The sequence below is a fragment of the Ochotona princeps genome, chromosome 16, assembly GCF_030435755.1.
Source record: "Ochotona princeps isolate mOchPri1 chromosome 16, mOchPri1.hap1, whole genome shotgun sequence".
Classification (NCBI taxonomy): Eukaryota; Metazoa; Chordata; class Mammalia; order Lagomorpha; family Ochotonidae; genus Ochotona; species Ochotona princeps.
In genome coordinates, this window is record NC_080847.1 from 28017958 (window position 1) to 28038536 (window position 20579).

Sequence of the window (20579 nt, forward strand, 5' to 3'; positions counted from 1 at the left end):
CTCTCATCTTGTCAAAGGCATTGAAGATCCAGTGGTGTCTATTTGTGGCTTGAATGGATGTACAATTTGTCCTTTCACCCAGGGGCACCTTGTGCCTACGTTTTTGGGCAAAGATGAGTGAATCTTCCATGAGCATTTGTGTGCAGATTTTTGTGGGGACCAGGGGGTTCCAACCGGCTGGACACACACGTAGCAGTGCGGCCTGCGTGGGGAGGCAGCGTCAACCTCTGTGCTCACCCTCTGTGCCCTCTGGGTCATCACCACATTGCCCTTTTTCTATTTCTGGAGGCAAGATTAGAATTTCTCCAGAGAAGGGCTGAAATTCAAATTGTTTTTAGTGAAATTTGAAATTATGATGGAACTTCTAAGAGTAGATTCTTAAAAATCTTTTTAATTTTAAAATTTATCCCCAGTGGGTCCCTGCCTGAGAGTTTAATAGATCGGCTGACTTAGAAGTTGAGGTAATTGAGATACAACAGTAAAAAGTTAAAATAATCCTCGCCAGTGTTCCTGGAGGCTTCGGAAGTCACACGCACATTTAATTTGAAATTGTGAGCCAAGTATTTCGGGGAACTCTCTTTCTAGGGATACGGCTCTCTCACTGAATGTAGAAGGCAACATCTAAACTCTGACTAGGGATGGGTGGTTAGCCCAGTGGTTAAGGAGCCCAGGTCCCAACATCAGATGTCCTGGGTTCAGTACCCAGCTTGGGTTCTTGAGCCCAGCCTCCTGCGTGGGGGTGACACTCACTTCCCTGTCCCCTACTTGGAGCTACTGTATTGTGCTCCCAGCTATAGCTTTGGTTTGGTCCAGTGCCAGCCCCTGGGGGGACTGGGGAAGGAAGCAGCTCTTGACAGCTCATTGTCTCTCTCTCTCTTCATCTCAAAAAAAAAAAAAAAAAAAAGTTAAATGATTCCTGGGCAGCACAAAAAACATGAAATATATTTATGGTAACGAAAGACAAAAATATAGAAAAGGAAAGAGCCTTGGGTTTTTTTTTTAAGATTTATTTTTACAGTTTTAATTATAAAATTAGAGTTTTTTAAAAGATTTATTTAAGGAGATGGGGGTGGGCAGGTGAAAGACAATGAGGTTTCTAGTGGAGCAGCCATCACACTCGGGGCCACGGTAGAGCTGATCAGCCTGCCACAGCCACTGTAACAAAATACCCAAGACTCAATGAATGGCTTCCCAAAGGGAAATTTCTTTTCAATGTGTGGATTCTGGGGATGCTGGCCCTGACAAGCATGAGTCTGCCTTCTCACTCAATGAGGTTGCCTTTTCTGGACATTTCCCATAAGCTAATCACACCCTCTGCAGCCTCCTGCTAAAGCCTGGCATGTGCGTTCTGTGTGCTCTGTGGAAATGTGGAGGCCCACCACACTGAAGCGTTGTCTGTGGGCTCCCCAGCCGTCTGCCTGCGTTCTGTGTGTTCTGTGGAAATGTGGAGGCCCACCCCACTGAAGCGTTGTCTGTGGGCTCCCCAGCCGTCTGCCTTTCTGCCTCGCCCATAGTTCTTGGACTTGGAGATCAACCTCAGGGCCCTGGACTTCAGGGACTCCTGATGAATGCTGTCTGTGAACCTGCTCCCTCACACAGGTTTCCCTTTTACCCCTTACCCTGTGCCTGCAGGAGAGATTATCACTGCCCTGTGTTAACCTGCTCGGTGCCATGGAGCAAGAACTCCACTCTGCTTACTCTGGCAACATCAGTCCCAATACATCAAGGTGACTAACAAAAAAAAAAAAAAAAAAAAAAAAAAAAAAAGATTTATTTAATTTTATTGGAAAGTCAGATATATAGAGAGAGGAGGAGAGACAGAGATGAAGATCTTCCGCTGGATGATTCACTCCCCAAGTGAGCACTACAGCCAGAACTGCGCCGATCCAAGGCCAGGAGCCAGGAGCCTCTTCCAGGTCTCCCTCGCAGATGCAGGCTCCCGAGACCTTGGGCCATCCTCGACTGCTTTCCCAGGCCACAAGCAGGGAGCTGGATGGCAAGCAGGGCTGCCTGGATTAGAACCGGCACCCATATGGGATCCCGACACATTCAAGTTGAGGACTTCAGCCGCTAGGCCATGGCACTGGGACCAAAATTACAGTTTTATAAGTATTGACATATGGGCCCGGCATGGTAGCCTAGTTGCTGAAATCTTTACCTTGCAAGTACCAGGATCCCATGTGGGCATTGGTCTATGTCCTGTATGCTCCACTTCCCATCCAGCTCCCTGCTTGTGGCCTGGGAAGGCGGTGGAAGACAGACCAAAGTCTTGGGACCCGGCACCTGCGAGGGAGACCTGGAAGAGGCTCCTGGCTCCTGGCTTTGGATCAGCTCAGCTCTGGCTGTTGTGGCCACTTGGAGTGTGAACCAGCAGATGGAAGATCTTCCTTTCTGATTCTCCCTCTCTCTGTAAATCTGACTTTCAAATAAAAATAAATACACCTTTAAAAAATTATTGATACATGTCTTTAATGGTTACATGGAATCTACCACACATGTCTGTCTAGTCATACAAGTTGAATGCTGGTCTGTGGGTAGCAGACTGTCGGTACGGTTGAGATAATGAACTTGTTCTCACCTTGCAACGTTTCCCGGGCCCCTTTGCTGTCCTTCTGCCCCTTTCCAGGAAACAACAAAGCTGTCCCTTTTAACATAGTAGGTAACTTTACATAACTTTTTATAAAGATTTGCTTATTTATTTGAAAGTCAGGGTTACAGAGAGGGAGGGACCGACATCTTCGATCCACTGGGTCACTCCCCAGATAGCCACAAGGATTGGGGATTGACCAGGCTCAAGCCAGGAGCCAGGAGTTTCTTTGGGTTTCTCACACAGGTGCAAGGTCTCAAACCCTTTGGGCCATCTTCTACTGTTTTTCCCAAGTCATTAGCAGAGAGCTGGATTTGAAGCAGAACTACTGGGACTTGAACAGGTGCTCACATATAATGTTGGCCTTGCAGGTAACAGCTTTACCTGCTATGCCACGATGCCAATCCCAATTTTTACATACATTATATAAATGGAATCATAGAGAAAACATTCCTCTTAGAAGAGCCTGTTAACCCTTTTAGCATCATTGAAGTTCATCCTTCTTGGTGGGGAGGTGTCTAGCCTTGGGTTTTTGTTGTTTAGTCTGTCCCATGATGTTTTGCTGTAAACTGGGTTGTGTCATACCCTGCCCACTGCCCCACCCTCCACTCATATGTTGAAGCTCTGGCCTACATATACTGTGACTCTCTTGGGAGATGGGACTTTCAGAAAATACTGAGGATTAACTCAGCTCCTAAGGATGCTAGCCTAATCCCATAGGCTTGGAAGTCTTATAAAAAGATATGGACAGAACAAGTGGGCAGAGGACCTTTGTGCCCCAGCAAGGCACGAGAAGCAGGCAGCATGCGCAAGGCTGAAAGAGGGTCCGCATTAGGACCCGGGGGTGCTGGCACCCTGTACACAGACTTCCACCCCTAGAACTGGGAGGAGAGCAGTGCCACGTGCTGAGGCCAAGAGGGGAGGGGAGCTGGCAGCACAGCTGGGTTTGCAGTGCCACCTAACAGAACACGGCTCAGCAGTAAGACCCAGGGAATAACCCAGCAACATGGATGAAACCCAGGAGAGTGTTGGTTATGGCCGCCTGAAGCTAAGACCATTTGTTTTTCCATTCCCTTGTGATGGACATTTTGCTCTTCCCAGGTTTTGGCTGTTACACATCAAGCTGCCATGCACAGCCCTGTCCATGTCCTTATGCGGACATGGGCTTGCATTTGCCACGAGCCTGTGTTCAGGAATGGACTGGCTGGGCTATCCAGGGCCATTTTATAGCCCCACCATCGGCTATATGGAGCGTTCCATGCCTCCTCATCACTCTGCAGGCCTGGGCTTTTATTTATTTTCCCCTAAAGATTAATTTTATTTGAGTGACGGAGAGACAGAAATCTTTACTATCCAGATGGCTTGTATTGGCCAAGGCTGGACCAGGATGAACTCAGGAGCCTGGAACTCCAACCGTCTCCCGTGTGGGTACCAGGGACAACCAAGCAATTGGGCCATTCTCTGCTGCCCTCCCAGCACATCAGCAGGGAGCTGGATTGAAAGTGGAGCATCTGGGATTCAAACCAGCACTCACATGGGATGTGAGCATTGCAGACAGTGGCTTAACCCACTGTGACATAACACGGGCTTGGCCTGGGCTTTCAGTCTCCTTGACTTAGGTGGTGCACACCGCGATCTGGCCATGTGCTGCGTCTGACATGGCCTGCAGAGGCCTGGGCAGGCAGTCACTTCCCCATGGAGCCCTGTGTCCTGTGTGTCAAGTTCTCAAGGGAGAAGGTTTGTTACTGTGTTAATTCCCTCCTCACAGGGACTTAACCGGAGGGTGGGAGGGGAGGCCAGTCACATGACTGAGTCTCAGTTTCCTTGTCTGTTCTTAAACGTGGTGTATGGTATGGCCAAGGATACTCAGCTCACCCTGTTGTTACACAGCTTAAGCATAATGCATGGAGAGCACCTTCATTCATGGAACATGTGGGATAATGTATTCATTTCCCAAGATATATCTGTAATTATAAGTTTCATTTCCTATTTGACATGGTTGACCTACTATCCTCTAAGTGACTAAGAGAAGGGCGGCAGTTTTAATGGGTGCCACCGTTCAAGGGAGGCCACTGAGAATACGGCAGAATACAGTGGCACAGGGCTCAAGGTGACCTGGCAATGTTTAATTGTGCCCACTAACGCCCTTGGTTTGGCCATTCGCTTTGTAGCAGGGATATATGGGGAGACTTCAAAAAGTGTGTGGAAAATGGAATTGAAGGATGTATTGATTTTGAGGATGGGCATTTGCCTTTGTAAAGAAGATGTTCCTCTCACGGGTGAGTACTGGTGTTTGGTACCCAGCTCTGACCCTGCATCCAGCTAATGCACTCCTGGAAGCCGGCAGCAATGGCTCAGTTAGCTGAGTCCCTGCCTCCATGTGCAAGATGGGGATGGAGTTCCTGGCTCCTGCTTTACCCTGGCCTAGCTCTGACTATTCCAGGAATTTGGGGAGTGAGCCAGCAGATGGGAGACTTCTGTTTTACTGTCTCTCAAAAAACAAAAACAAAAAACAAACAAACAAAAACAACTTTTAGTACAAAGATCCTTAATGGGAAACTACTTTGAAGTTAAAAAAAAGGTAAGATGATTGCATTTTGATGCAAAACATTTTGAAATCTATATATTCAAGTAGTCACAGAAAACATTATGACAAAACTAGACATGGATATTAAACTTTGTTTGGACCAAAATGAACTTTTTTTAAAAAACAAATTTAGTTGAAAAGCAGAAAGAGAGTATGTGAGTTTTCACGCACTGGTCCATTCCCAAACACGTGCCACAAGCAGGGCTGCCCAGTCTGAGGCCAGGGTCTGGGAACTCAGCCTAGGTCTGCAGGGCGAGAGTGGCAGGGACTTGGTCTTGTGAGCTGTCTTGTCAGCTGCCTCCAAGGGTGCTTGTTAGCAGGAAGCTGGAGCCGAGCTGGGACTAGAACCCAAGTGCTCTACTATGGGATGTGGGCATCCCAGGCAGCATGGAAACGGCTATTACCAATGCTTGCACCAAACTTATCTTTAAGAAATGTGCTTATTTTTATTTGAAAGGCAGATTTGCGAAGAGAGAGATGAACATCTTCCATCTGCTGGCTCCCTCCCCCGAATGGCTGGCGCCAGTAGCTGCAGCTGAGCTGATCCGAAGCCAGGACCTGGGAGCTTCCTCCTGGTTTCCCTGGTGGATGTAGTGTCCCAAGACCTTGAGCCATCCATCGCTGCCTTCCCAGGCCACAGGCAGGGTACTGGATGAAGCAGCTGGGACACGAGCTGGAGCCCACATAGGATGCCAGCGCTTGCAGGCGGAGGATTAGTCTGTGCAGCCACTGCACTGGGCCCCCAAGCATCTTGAAACATCATTTCCCCTCAGGCTTGTTTAAATCTTCTCTTCCAGCACTGTTTTTCTTTTTGTGCTTCAGCGACGCAGTTGTAAGTGTAGTTCCAGCATGCAGCCTGTCGGGGGACCCCCAGCTTCTTCAGTAGCTACTTTGTTTTTCTAGGAGGCAAGGAGCACCCTGCGGCTCCCTGCGGGATGTTTCTCACGCCTCTGGGGTCCTCGTCTGAGTGCGGGTGGCCAGGGGGCTGCCTTGGTGGGGGCGGAGCCCTTTGTCCAGGCTGCTGGCCTGCGCTGGAGAAGTGGGGAGTCGCTCTGCACGCCGGCTGAGCCAGACTGCTCATCTGATGGCAGCGGGGGTGAGGTAGGCTGGAGCTGGCGCTGCAGGGTGGGTGTGGGTAGGCACGGGATTGGCTCTGCCAGGTGGGGGTGTCTCGAGGCCCTGTCTGCTCTGCCCGACCGCTGGGTTTCCAATTCCCCGCAGCGCTCCTCCTTAGAGCCGGCTGCCTTTCTTGGCAGCGTCCGCGTTAGTTGCTAGGAAGCCGAACGCGGAGAATGCAACTTCCTTTTGACTTGCTCACATTGAACCATCTGCTTCTTCCTTCTCATGGCCTTCAAACTTGGCTTGGATCGGCGAGAAGAGGGTCGAGTGGAGCATCTGTGCTCATCCTTCTTGGAAACAGAATGTCTCCTAATCACTCCTTAACCCTCTCGGCCCAGCGCTGCGCGGTGGAGCTTTCCCAAACCCCTGTGTCTTCCAGCTCACAACTGGAAGCCATCACTCGCCCCACAGGTCTTCCGCTTCTTCTCGTACTTAGATTGCTACGAATCACACATCTCTTAAATGGCAGGTTGATGGTTGTGTTTGTCAAAATGGATCTGGTATGAAAATGTAACAGTAGTCTTACTGAAGACTTTGACACTTGAAAGTGTGCACAGGAGTCATTTAAGAATGTGTGTGTGTGTGTGTGTGTGTGTGTGTGTATTTCTTTGCATCTGCTTGATGGGCCAGTCCAGAGCCCAGCGCCTGGAACTCTATCCAGGTCTTCCATGTGGGTGGCAGGGACCCAAGCATTTGAGTCCTCATCTGCTGCCTTTCAGCAGGCCTTAGTTCAAAGCTGGATTAGAGGGGCTCAGCGGCGTGGCCTAGCGTAGTGGTTAAAGTCCTGGCCTTGAACGCCCCGGGATCCCATATGGACACCGGTTCTAATCCCGGCAGCTCCACTCCCCATCCAGATCCCTGCTTGTGGCCTGGGAAAGCAGTCGAGGACGGCCCAATGCCTTGGGACCCTGCACCCGCGTGGGAGACCTGGAGGAGGTTCCTGGTTCCTGGCTTTGGATCCCAATGCCTTGGGACCCTGCACCCGCGTGGGAGACCTGGAGGAGGTTCCTGGTTCCCGGCTTTGGATTGGCGCAGCACCAGCTGTTGCGCTCACTTGGGGAGTGAATCACCAGACAAAAGATCTTCCTCTCTGTCTCTCCTCCTCTCTGTATATGTGACTTTGTAATAAAATAAATAAAATCTTTTTTTAAATTATTTATGATTTAACTTCATTAATTACATTGTATTATGTGACACAGTTACATAGATACTTGGGTTCTCCCCACCCCTCCAAATAAAATCTTTAAAAAAAAAAAAAAGCTGGATTAGAAACAGAGTAGCCAGGGCTTGAACTGACACTCCACTGTGGGATGCACGTGTCCCAGGTGGTAACTTTAACCTGCTGCATGACGACTCCCAGGCCAGGCATTTTCCCTCCTGTACTGCATTGTGGAGTCACACACATTAACTGTGGCAGGTAACTCATGCAATGAGTGGAGTATCTACCAAAGAGAAGTGTTCCAAAATTTCATCTTATTTGAAAAGTGCGCGCGCGCACACACACACACACACACACACACACAAATCATCCATCTGTTGCTTTACTCACCAATGTCCACTGCAGCCAGGTTGGGCCAGGTCAAATCCAGGAGCCGAGAACTCAATCTGTGTCTTCCACATGGGTGGCCTGGGCAGCACCTGCTGCCTCCTGGGAGTCTTTCTAGATGATGTATGGTGAATGGAGCAGCTGGGACTCAAACCAGGTGCTCCAGTGTGAACTACAGGTGTCCTAAGTGCTGTGCCACAAGTCTGCACCTCCAGGAGAAGTTTTAAAGCCACTGGTTCTTCACTTGATCTTAGCCAAAAGGCCGAGAAGTGATAAGCCACTGGTTCTTATTTCATAATTGCCAAATGTACCACCTGTGTGCCATTGGGTTGTGTTTTTTTTTTTCAGATTTTTATTTATTTATTTTAAATTTATTTATTTTAAATTTATCACAAAGTCAGATATACAGAGAGGAGATATAAGGAGAGAAAGGTCTTCCATCCGATGATCTTCCATCATGTGAACGGCCGGTGCTGTGCCAATCCGAAGCCAGGATCCAGGAACTTCCTCCAGGTCTCCCACATGTATCGGGGTCTTCCGTCCTGCAGAAGAATTCACCCGACACTCCAGGCTCTAAATCTTGAGGCACTTTATTTTTCCAACCAGTCTGTTTCCCAGCCGGTCGACTCGACTTCTACTACCTCCCGTTTTTCTTCCGTTTCTCTCCGCTTCATTCCCCAGTCTCCTCGTCGCCCCTAGTCGTCTTCTGTCCGTCCGTCTCAGTCGTACCCTGTCCTCCGTCTCAGTCTGTCCATCCGTCCGTCTCCGTCTTCTTCTTCCTGTCCTGTCCCGTCTTCCTGGAACCCCCACCGCTAAATACAATCCTAGTCCAATCAGCTTAAAGGTCACCGATGCGCGCGGCAGGCACGCCAATCATAGCTCTGATCACGTGTAGCGCAAGCGCTAAGCATGCAGCTACGGGCCAGTCAGAAGGCACTTCCTGAAACCTGTGTACCGCCAACCTCTGGGGGGAGGAGAGGTCTCAGCACCATCTTAGGGTTCACGTGCAGTGCTCCTGACACACATGGGTGCAGGGTCCCAAGGTGTTGGGCCGTCCTTGACTGTTTTTCCAGTCCACAAACAGGGATCTGGATGGGAAGTGGGGCCACCAGGATTAGAACTAGTGCCCATATGGGATTCCGGAGCGTTCAAGGTGAGGACTTTAGGTGCTAGGCCACAGCGCCAGGCTCTGAGTTGAGTTTAGTTCAGTGGGCCAATCCATTGCCCTGTGCTGAAGCCCCTTCCTGTAGGCGAGTCTCCAACCACGTTTCTCTGTGACCGAACTATCTCTTCAGTCGTCTGCTCTGCCACAGCAGTTGAACAGACCAAACCAGGCAAAGACAGAAATAAGCATGTCAAAATAGAACAGAGAGGCTCTGAGAAAGAAAAAGCCATTGTTTGTGCTTTTAAAATCCAGTTTGACTGGAGATTTAATCATCTTCACGTGAGCCAGAGCCACGGACGCTAATGTATGAACTATGGGAGATAATTTCTTTGTAAGAGTAATTTTGTCTTTGTTGCTTTTTTAGCAGTAAGCCGTATAAACCTTTTCTGCCAACTTCTTATTGTCCCCAAGAGGGCTACTTAAAGGAGGGTGAAGGCATGCTAAGGTAAAATTTTATTGTTGAGGCTCAATTTGCTAAAAGCTTGAGTAGTCATTCAAATGTGTTCTCACTGTGCAGACAGAGGTGTTTGTTAAAATTGGTGTTATTAATATTTGCTGTTGGGAAGCCCCTTAGGTCAAGCTGGTCATATGAAGTTGTTCTATTCCAACTTTTTCCTTTCCTTGATCATCTAGACTCTGCCAACCGAAGCGCACCTGTGGATTGATGGGTCTCAGCCCTCTAGCCCTTCTAGAATTGATTTTTGTCTATTCCAGAGTGCAGGAGACAGAGACAGATGGAGCTCCAGTGCACTGGTTCACTCCCCAGATGCCTGCACTGGCTGGGGCTGCGCCAGGCTGAGCCAGGAGCTGGGAACCCAAACCAGATTTCCTGTGTAAGCAGCGCAGTCCCCCGTACTTGAGCCATCACTCTTGCCTCTTGGGGTCTGTGTTAGCAGGAAGCATGAATCAGGAGAGACTCAAGCCTAGACTCTGATACGGGGAACCTTTTTCTGGTTTACTCTCCATTTGGCTAAAATAGCCAAGGCTGGGCCAAGGCCAAAGCAGGTGTCTCAACTGCTAAGCCAAACACCCTTACCCCGCACCCACCCAAAGCCTCTGGATGTGGTGTTTTATAGTTAGCTTAGAATGAGTTGCCTGCTTTGTGGCGCATCATAGCTGACCTATGTCTCCCTTCTTCACATCTTCACACCACCACACCTTTTTGGTAACGCCATCTAATCATTGGTGTGAACTGAAAAAAAAAAAAGCAGGTTTTTTTTTTTTTTAAAGATTTATTTATTTGATTACAAAGTCAGATATACAGAGAGGAAGATCCTCCATCCGATGACTCACTCCCCAAGTGAGCCACAACGGGCCGGTGCGCGCAGATCCGAAGCCGGGAACCTGGAACCTCTTCCGGGTCTCCCACGCAGGTGCAGGGTCCCAAATCCTTGGGCCGTCCTCTCCTGCTTTCCCAGGCCACAAGCAGGGAGCTGGATGGGAAGTGGAGCTGCCTGGATTAGAACCGGCGCCCATATGGGATCCCGGGGCGTTCAAGGTGAGGACTTTAGCCGCTAGGCCACGCCGCCGAGCCCAAAAAGCAGGTTTATTACAAGGCACTGGTACTCCAGAGAAAACTGTAAACACAAGTAGCTTAAAAATTGGCTTGAGTTTTCACCGGAGAAATGGATAGACATGTATAACTATTTGATAACAAGTAAAAACAATTTTCAGAATGCTCAGTTCTTTCTCTTTTTAAAAAAATAATTATTCATTTATCTGAGAGAGAGGAGAGAAAAATCTCACATCCATGGGTTCACTTCTTGCATATCTGCAGCAGCCAGGGCTGAGCCACGTGGAAGCGGGAGCCAGGAACTTCCGCAGGGTCTGCCCTGTAGACAGCGGGAAAGCCAACTACGGGAGCCACACCTGCTGCCTCCCAGGAGCTGCACTAGCAGGAAATCGGAATTGGCAGTGAGGCTGAGACTTGAATGCAGGTCCTGCAATATGGGATGCAGTCCCAAGTGGCGTCTCAACCACTATACCAAATACCCGTTCCTTCCTGGGTGTGCGTGTATGTATGTTTAAATATTTATTTGTTTATTTGAAAGTCAGGGTGAGAGCAAAAGCGAGTGAGAGAGGAAAAAAAAAAAAAAACTTTCCATTTCTGGTTCATTCCCCAGATGGCTACAATAGCCAGAGTGGGGCCCAGGTCATCAAAGCCAGGAGCTCCTTGTGGCTCTCCAGCATGGATGCAGGGACCCAAGCACTTGGGCCATCTTCTGTTTTTCAGATTCGTTAGCAGGAGCTGGATTAGAAGTGAAGTAGTGGGGTATGGACCCGTGTCTGTACGGGTTACCAGCACCACAGGCGGTAGCCTAACCCACTAATGCCACAACGCCCTTCCCCCTTCCCTGGTTGGTAACTTAAATGGCTCACAATGGCTCATGATTCTGGAGCTGGCTTGTCTGACTTAACAGTATGTCCTGGAGATGGACTCCTCCTCACTGCTTTTACCCTCTGTGCACTTGTATGGGGGACACAGAAGTCTCTCGAGGCCACCAAGACTTGCCCTGGCCTGTGCGACCAGCTGGGTAGTGTCTCCGGTTCGTGGGTCAGCCAGCATCGCATGGCGTCTCTCCCTGGCCCTTCCTCTGTGGTTATGCTAAAAGCAGTTTTTTTTCGTGAACTGTACTTGAATGGATTTTGCTATGTATGAGCCTTGACAAGGCCTCCCTTGCACCTGCATTAAAGATGAGATTTGTGCCAGGTTAAATTAATAATTCAGAATGGAAAAACGCTTTCCTCACGTGCAGAAGCCCTTGGAAACATGGGACCTGGGAGCGTGTGCACACGGAGAGTGGTTACACTCTCACTCTTGGGTTCCTGCCAGTGAGACCGCAAATGCCTGCCTAGTTGGGTGTGCTCTGCAGCAATCCGGGACATCGTCTTAGTCCCCTGCTTAACCTCCATAGCACCAGCAGGTTCTGTTCCTGGAAGCTGAGCCAGGGCTGTGTCCCTAACTCACTCAGCCCCACACATGCCGTTATACTGCTTTTCTTGGGTGGATTCTCTGGGCTGCCTTCTTGTTCCCTTCCTGTGACTTGGTGGGGAGTGGGAGAAGCTGACCTATGGCTTCCTGGTAAGGAAACGTGTGATGTTTGAGAGACAGCCAGCAAGAACAAAAGGTAGCAGGGGTTGGAGAAAGCAGGTGCCTTGAGGATGCGTCTGGAGTCAGTGGTGCATGAGTAGACAGTTTTCGTGCAGCACAGCATTGGCGAGGTAGCAGGTGGAGACACAGACTCAGGCAAAAGCTATACTAGGGAAAGGGGGTCTGGAGGTGCGTCGTGAACAAAAAACCGACTAGAAGCACCAAGTCGGGGGAAGGGCTCATGAGGGCTCCCTCAGTCGGTGAGGTCTGGCAGAGCGAACTCCGTGGCTGCTCTGTGTGGCCGTGCTGTGTGGGCCTCTGCTGGGAGCACAGCTAATGGCCACCTGCTAGACAGAAGCACTGGTGTCCAGATGCTGCCGAGCCATCCTAGGGCAGCTGATGTAGGGGCCTGGAGTGCCTCTCCTTGCCTGTTCCTTCTGGCCAATCACAACCCGGGAGGCTGCTCCCTGCGCCTAATAGATTACCCGACCCTGTGCTGCCTGGTGTGCCTTCCTGCCAGGGAGAGCCGGCTGCAGTGACCCAGGGGCTTCTGGGAGTGGAGGGGGCAAGTCCTGTGATTCCTGATGAACATCCCTCTGTTAAAGATAAAATTTTGGTTAAATGTTGTCATATCCTTTAGACACCTTAAACTTGTCACGTCCCATCATCCTTCATGTACCACACCTAAAAAGATTTAAACTGAGTTGTAAACATGCCACTTAGAGTAACTTTGGTATAAATGTTGTGTTGTTGGGAGATTCACAGCATTAAAACCTGGCAGTCCATGGATAAAGGCATGAATCTCTCTCCCTCTCTGTCTTTACTGCTTATCCATCTGTGTTCCTACCTATCTGATTAGTGACTATAGATAGTAGTTTTGATTACAGCAATCATGAGAAAATTAATGAATTGGAAACAGCAGAAAATTCTAGAAAATCATAGTACTCTAAGATGGGAGCATTAGGATCTGCTTTGTAATAAAGGAGCTAAGCTGCCACCTGTGATGCCAACGTCCCACATGGATGCAGGTTCAAGTCCTGGCTGCCCCACTTCCGATCCAGCTGCCTGCTAATGACCCTATGTTGGATGGCCCAAATCCTTGCGCCCTTGCACTGGCGCTCCTGGCTCCTGCTCCCACTGCGCTCATCTGGGGAGTGAACCAATGGATGGGAGATCTCTCTGTGTCTTCCCCTTATCTCTCTCTAACTCTACCTTCTAATAAATCATTTTTTTAAAATGAGAATTTATTATTGAACAGCAGTAAGTAGACACAGCCTTGGATTGTGCTAGGTGGTCTGATGTTTGTTGTTTTGGCTTTTGGGAGCACATCCAGAGACCAAGGGTATCTGCAAGATAGCTGAACCCCGTTGTCACGTGACCAGCAGCTCTGGAGAGTTATGGAGGAATCTGGCTGACCAGCCAAAGGGGCATGAAGAGAGCCCCCCAGTACTCTTTAGTAGGTAAGATTCCTGGGGAGATCCTCCCACCTGCAGCTTCTGATCTCTGCTAGGCTGGAGGTGTTGTTTTCACACTTCCAAAAGGAGAACTTGCAAACCTTGAGTGGCTGCTTTCTGGCCACACCAAGCACAGGTGCTCTCAGCAGTGGGGGCGCTGGGAAAAAGGAGCTTATCCACATGTCCTATGAATGATCCAGGAAAGCGGGACCCACAGCAGCTTTCTGACTGCCTCGTTGTCTCTGTCTACAAGGAGCAGGGGTGGCAGGCCTTCTTGTTGCCTAGTCATGTGAGATTGTGTCCGGCCACACAGCCAGGATTATAGTCTTGAGCACAGGTGTCCCCGAGATTTGGGTGCTCTGTTGAAACCCTGCTTTGACGATTGCATGATGACACTGCTGGGTGACCAAAGTGGTGGCCCAGGTGGCATACCTGAAGATGACCGTCTTACTCAACTTGCTGCACTGCTTGCGTCTTTACAGTAAGCATCTGTCAGTGTGGTAATGACAGAAACCAAAGCTATCCTTAGAGGTCTGGAATGGGTACCATACTGCAGGCACCGTTCAAGGTACCTTAGGCTACACTGACGGACCTACAGGACAGACCTGACCCAGGGCACTGGCCGTCAGTGCTCTGTGCTTCCAAGGGGGCTTCCCTAGTCTTACAGAGAAATGCTTGCTTGCATTTGAGATTTACTTATTTATTTGGAAAACAGAATTACAGAGAGGAAGAAGAGGCAGAGGGAGATCTTTCATCCTCTACTTCATTCCCCCAGTGGTCACAACAGCCAGAGCTGTGCCAGTAGGAAGCCAGGAACCAGAAGCTTCTTCCAGGTCTTCCACAGGGGTGGCAGGGGTTCAAACACTTGGGCCACCTTTTGCTGCTCTCCCAGGCACATTAGCAGGATGCTGGACCAGCAGTGGAGCAATCCAGGGGTCAGCTCAAGCAGGCTGATCCTCCACCTATGGCACCAGTTTGGGTCCCAGCTACTCCACTTCTGTCCCAGCTCCCTGTTGATGGCCATGGCCAAAGCCATGGGCCCCTGCACCTACATGGGAGATTCAGAAGAAATTCTTGGTTCCCAACTTTGGACAAGTCCAGCTCTGGCCATTGTGGTTATTTGGAGCATGAAGCAGTAGATGGAAGATCTCTGCTTCTGTCTCTCCCCCTTCTCTGTAATTCTGACTTTCAAGTAATATAAAAAATTGAATCTTAAAAAAAAGAAAGAAAGAAATAACTAGGACTCCAATTGACACCCATATGGGATGCTGGAGCTCTCGACAGCGATTTTTCTCACCACAATTCCAGCCCCACCCTCTCATTTCCTAACCACTTCCACTCCTCCCAGCTTCTGACTTCACAGGATGCCTTCTCTTTCTTTTCCAGCTACCCAAATCACATGGCTCCCCTTGAACCCAGCTGTAGTAGGCTGTAGTCCTCTGAAGAGTCCTTCCTCACAGCTGCTCCCCTGAGCTTAGGGAAGCATTTGCCCATTGCCTTCCTTCCATCCCTTGACTTAAGGGCAGGTGGAGGCTTGCTGTGTGGTGGAGGCCGTGTCCCTGGATTAATCCCAATCTGGTCGCTCTTAGCAAGGAGCACAGAGCTGGGCTGCCCGTTTGCTCCAAGCCGGGTGCTCATTGAGTGGTGCTGCAGATCCATCCCTACCACCAATTGCTGGTTCTGGTGCAGGAGCACCCAGCACATGGCTCCTCTCTTCTTTTTGGGAACATCTGCAACCTTGAAATGACTCCAAACCTCGATTCTATGATTGCCTTTTTCCCAGAAACCGCCCTTTCTTCTTGACAGCATTTCTTAGTTTTGGAAATTAAAGTTCCGTCTCATTTGGAGGACATTCAGGTTGGACCTTGGGAGACGGTGAAGTAGAGAAATGAAGTCAGTCACAGCATGGGAGGCTGGGCAGGGCATCCCTTTTACATCAGGAAATGATGGGATTTTCCTGGCGTAATAGAAAGACAGCTGGGCCAGCCCTGGATTAATTTGATCGTGTACTAATTTATACCAATTCTGAGCCCCAAGGCAATGAACACACAGGTAGCAGGCCCAGGAGCTTTGTGCCCTGCATGTATAACGACTCTGCTACGATGGCCACTGCCAGGCAGGGCCGCTGGCACCAGCCAGAGCCGCTGCGTGCATCATTGGAAACACCAGGTTTCCAAACATTTGTTGCAAGCATTGGACTTTTGCAAATCTTGACATCCCCAGTTCCCCGAGACTGCCCCAGCCCTGAAGTCCCTTGAGCAAGCCCTGGTGCGGCCTCGAGGCCGAACCCTGCTGCCCTTCGTATTCACATTCACGCGCCGCGGGTAAGGGCGTGGATTCTGCCCCGGGGTGGGACAGCCGGGGGCGCCGACCTGGTAGGTTCTTACGGGAGTTGAGTGCCTGTGTGAGTAAATAGACCCTTTTTCTGACAGCTGGACTTGCACTGTTAACCTCCCTTTCTATCAAGCCCCCAAATATCAAGCTAGGGGCTCCTCTAGTACAAGACCCCAAGGGACCAGCGCTTGCCACCAACATTCATTCATTTCTTTGACAGTATATATAATATTTATTTGAAAGGCAGAGTTCTTGTTCCCCCCCCCCGCAAGTGGCCTCCACAGTTGTGGGGGGGGGGGGGGTCAGGCCAAAGCTGAGACCCAAGGAGCCCCTCCTGGGTCTCCCACAGGAGGAGCATGAATCCAAGCCCTTGGGCCACCTGCTGCTCGCCCAGGCACATTAGCGGGGAGCCAGATGGGCAGCTGGGGAGTTTGACGATGAGCTGCTGCTCCAGTGTGGACTGTGGCATCCCCAGCAGGGGTGGCTTCACCTGCCACGCCACACCATCCAGGTCCATGCACCTGCTGGGTCCAGCGTCACCCCAGGCTCCGGAGGTGACATGCTGACTCCCTGAGAGGAGGCCTGCAGATCATCTGCTCCACCTGCAGGGACTCTGAGATCCTGTTCCTTGCCATTGCCTGGCGTCTTGCACCTGGTGGTTGGCCACGGGTCTGGGTTCTAGGGCGGCCAGGGCTCAGTGGAGGAACTCCTCTATAGCTCCCGGGGGCATCTGCTGCTCACTCCGTCGTCAGTCTGGTGCCGAGACTTGTCATGGTAAATTAGGGCTGATTCCTCCCTCTCCATTCCAGAATAGTAATTAACCTTCAACTCATGTCATCCAGGGTCAGTTCTTTGTGTGATGACAGCGAGTGGGCTATTCCTCTATGAATGTGAACCTTTCTCTTGATTTTCTTGTTGTTTTCTCAAATTTATTTTCAGAAAAATAGGAAATAATGACACACACATATATGAAAATATGTATGATACACATATGTACACATCACATATATAATAACACACACACACACATATATATATATATATATGATTTATTTGAAAGGCAGTGATGGGGGAGAGAGAGACATTCTATTGTTGATTCATTCACCAAATGCATGCAACAGCCAGGTCTGGGCCAGGCTGAAGCCAGGAGCTCAGAATTCCATCTGGGTCCCCAACATGGAAGGCAGAAGCCTGCATACTCCAGCCATCTCCCACTGATTCCACAGACATGTTAGCAGGAGCTGGACTGGAAGTGGACAATCCAGACATGGAGCTGGTGCTCCCCTAGGGGATGCTGGTGTCAAAAGCAGCGACTTTTTTTTTTTTTTTTTAAGATTTATTTTATTGCAAAGTCAGATATACAGAGAGGAGAAGAGACAGAGAGGAAGATCTTCCGTCCAATGATTCACTCCCCAAGTGACTACAACAGCCGGTGCTGCGCCAGTCTGAAGCCAGGAGCCAGGAAGTTCTTCCAGGTCTCCTGCATGGGTGTAGGGTCTCAAGGCTTTGGACCATCCTCGACTGCCTTCCCAGGCCAAACCAGGGAGCTGGATCAGAAGTGGAGCAGCCAGGACTAGGACTTGAGCTCATATCGGATCCAGGGTGACTTTACTTGGACATTGCAGGTAAAAAACTCTCTCGCTCTTGCTCTCATTGTAAGGAGTCATTCCAATATCCCTCCCTGGACCCGTCGCCATTCCTTCTTCCTCACACCTCACGAAATTCCCGCCGACCTAGCTATCCACCAATCAGATGTAACCTGGCATTCCACCTGAATCCCACCCCAATCTGAATCCCAGCCCCCTCCCCAACCCCGCCCACTCACCAATCATCCCCTGGGGCCTGCCCCCAATCCCTCCCAATCCCCGCCCCCTACACCTGGCAGACAAAAGGCCCCCCCCAGGTGCGGCTCGCTCTCTGGTCTCTCTGGTCTCTCCCTCTCTCTTTCCTCTCCTCTCTCCCCTTCTTTCCTGATCTTCACCACCTCTACCCTGTTCCTGCCCCATTGGAATAAACCTCCTAAGATACCTCGTTGCATCTGGTAATTTCAGCTCACGGTAAAGAACCAGGTTGTGGGAATTAGCTGCGTGTAATAATATCGTAATATCTATGAACTAGAACTCTATCATCTTTTTAAATAACTAACACTCATTATTCCTCTCTTCGCCCTGTCTCCCACTCCTGTGTATTGTTGACTTTCAAAATAATAAGTATTTTAAAGTAAATTAAATCAATCTAGAGCTGTCATGTTAGCTCTCTCCCGCCATGGGTGGGCATGTCCCACCTCTGAACGCCTGGGTATAAAACCTGCCTTGGCTCCTCACTGCAGCCTGCTGCCAGTGCAGACCTGGGAGGCAGCAGCAATGGCTCAAGTGGTTCTGTTCCTGACACCTGTATGGGAGACCTGAACTGAGCTACCGGGTCTTGGATCTGGCCTCATCTTGGGTCCATTTAAGACATTTAGAGAGTGAGCTAGCAAATAGGAGATCTCTGTATCAAACAAATTTAAATGTATGTATAAATATTTTTTCTGCTTTAAAATTTCTGAATGTTGGGACCTTGTACCCTAGTGGCTAAAGTCCTCACCTTGCATCCACCAGGATCCCATATGGATGCAGGTTCTAATCCCAGCAGCCCGCTTCCCATCCAACTCCCTGCTTGTGGCCTGGGAAAGCAGTTGAGGACAGTCCAAAGCCTTGGGACCTTGTACCCGCGTGGGAGACCCAGAAGTTCCTGGCTCCTGGCTTTGGATTGGCTCAGCTCCAGGAACCTCTTCCGGGCCTCCCACGCAGGTGCAGGGTCCCAAAGCTTTGGGCCGTCCTCTCCTGCTTTCCCAGGCCACAAGCAGGGAGCTGGATGGGAAGTGGAGCTGCCTGGATTAGAACTGGTGCCCATATGGGATCCCGGGGCGTTCAAGGCGAGGACTTTAGCTGCTAGGCCACGCCTCCGGGCCCTAAATAAATATTTTTAAAAAGCGAACTTTTAGGAGGACATGATGACCCTGGAAGTTCAGGGAGCACAGGATACAACTGATTGGATAATATTTGTGTGAGAACAACCGAATGGATGCCTTTTGTATAACTGATTGGATATCATTTGTATGAGAACAGTTGAGTGGACAGCATGTGAATGAGAACACTAGGTAGAATGAACAAAACAGAAGGAGTTCCAAATAAAAGTATAGAAACAGTTGATGGGCTTTGTTGATAAGTTCAATACCTCCTCCCTTATCCCATATGGCCCTCAGTGTATAAAGTCTGTTGCCACTAATTGACTTCGGCTATTGACCATCAGTCAGTAGTCCACGTGTGTTATTATCGTCTCCATGCAACAAGTCCAATGCTGCAGGGCAGCGACACTCCCTCCCTTCCTCCCTCCCTCCCTTCCTTCCTTCCTTCCCCTTTCTTTTTCTTTTTCTTTTCTTTTCTTTAAAAAATGTATTTATTTTATTTTAAGGCATAAAGAGGGATCCTCCACTCTCTGCCTCACTCCCTAAATAGCTGCAATGGCCAGAGCTGGGCTAGTCTGAAGCCAGGAGTCAGGAGCTTCATCTAGGTCTCCTGTGTGAGTGCAGAACCCCAGACACTAGGGCCATTCTCTGCTGCTCTGCTAGGCACATTGGCAGGGAGCTGAACTGAAAGTAGAGCAGCCGGGACTTGAACTGGCACCACATGGGATATGGGCATTGCAGGCAGCTGCTTTACCTGTGATGCCACAGCTCTAGCCCCCAGACACCTTTGCCTACCGGCTTTGGCTTTTCCAGGAGGCAGCACCCATGACATTGTTCCTAGTCACTGATAATGCCTTCACCCAGCTTGTTCCCTCCCTGGGCTGTGCCGACACGGGCAGAAACATTCATCTCCTGGTCACATCTGCCGCTTCGGTCTTGACCCCAGCCCCGGCCCAGGTAGCCAGTGCAGACCGGGAATGGCACTTGTCCTAGCCCTGGTCCCTTACACTGCTGTCCCCTTCTGCTTCCCGTAGGGGGCGGACTACCTCACAGAAGCCACCTCTACAGCTTCCCTGCACACCTGTCCAGACAAGCGTGGCTTTTGCAGAAGCTCTGGTTGTTCTATCCTGTTTAGTCCTGGGATTAAGTGCCTCCCACATGCCTGGCACTGGGCAAGATGTGAAGCCCACCCTGCCTTCTGCCCCTGCCAGGCGAGCAGCAGCAGGCAGCACCTGGCCTCCAGCAGCCCCTGGGTTGCCCATCCAGGTGTGTCTCTTTAGTAGCACAGGATGTTCACTGCTAAACTGGGTGACTTTTCCTTGGGAAGAGACCTGCTGAGGAGTAGGGGCTGCCTCTCTGCCATGGTGTAGCTTCAAGAACACAGAAAAGTGAATGCAGGATTGTTAGGTCATTCATCCAAACATTGGACCTGAAAAGAAGGACATGATGACCATGTGTCTCTGTTGTCTCAGGAACGCCAATGCCAGCCCAGCTTGTGTTTTCACTGTTTCGCCTATTCTGCATCTACAGAGTTGTCGCCCACCATCACCCAGTCAGCTCTTGCTGTGAAGGTGTGGTTTTTCTAAGGTGATCAGTGGCTTATTTATGTAGTTCTGTTTTATTTTTATTTGTTGGAGAAGCAGGGAAATAGACAGCAAGCTGTCTTCCATGGATGCATGTTAAATGCTTGCAGTGGTACTGGATGAACTGGAGTGGAATCTGGGAGCCGCAGGAACCCCCATGGGG

The 20579-nt window shown here is 50.0% G+C and overlaps 1 protein-coding gene across 1 annotated transcript in view; it reads left to right on the forward strand.

The window, feature by feature from the left end:
* The first annotated feature begins 6047 nt into the window (after positions 1-6047).
* ZNF423 (zinc finger protein 423) overlaps positions 6048-20579 on the forward strand; it is a 399039-nt gene continuing 384507 nt past the window's right edge. Inside the window, exon 1 of the mRNA XM_058674445.1 lies at positions 6048-6275. The gene's annotated coding sequence lies outside the window, so the exon portion shown is untranslated. The remainder of the gene's footprint in view (positions 6276-20579) is intronic.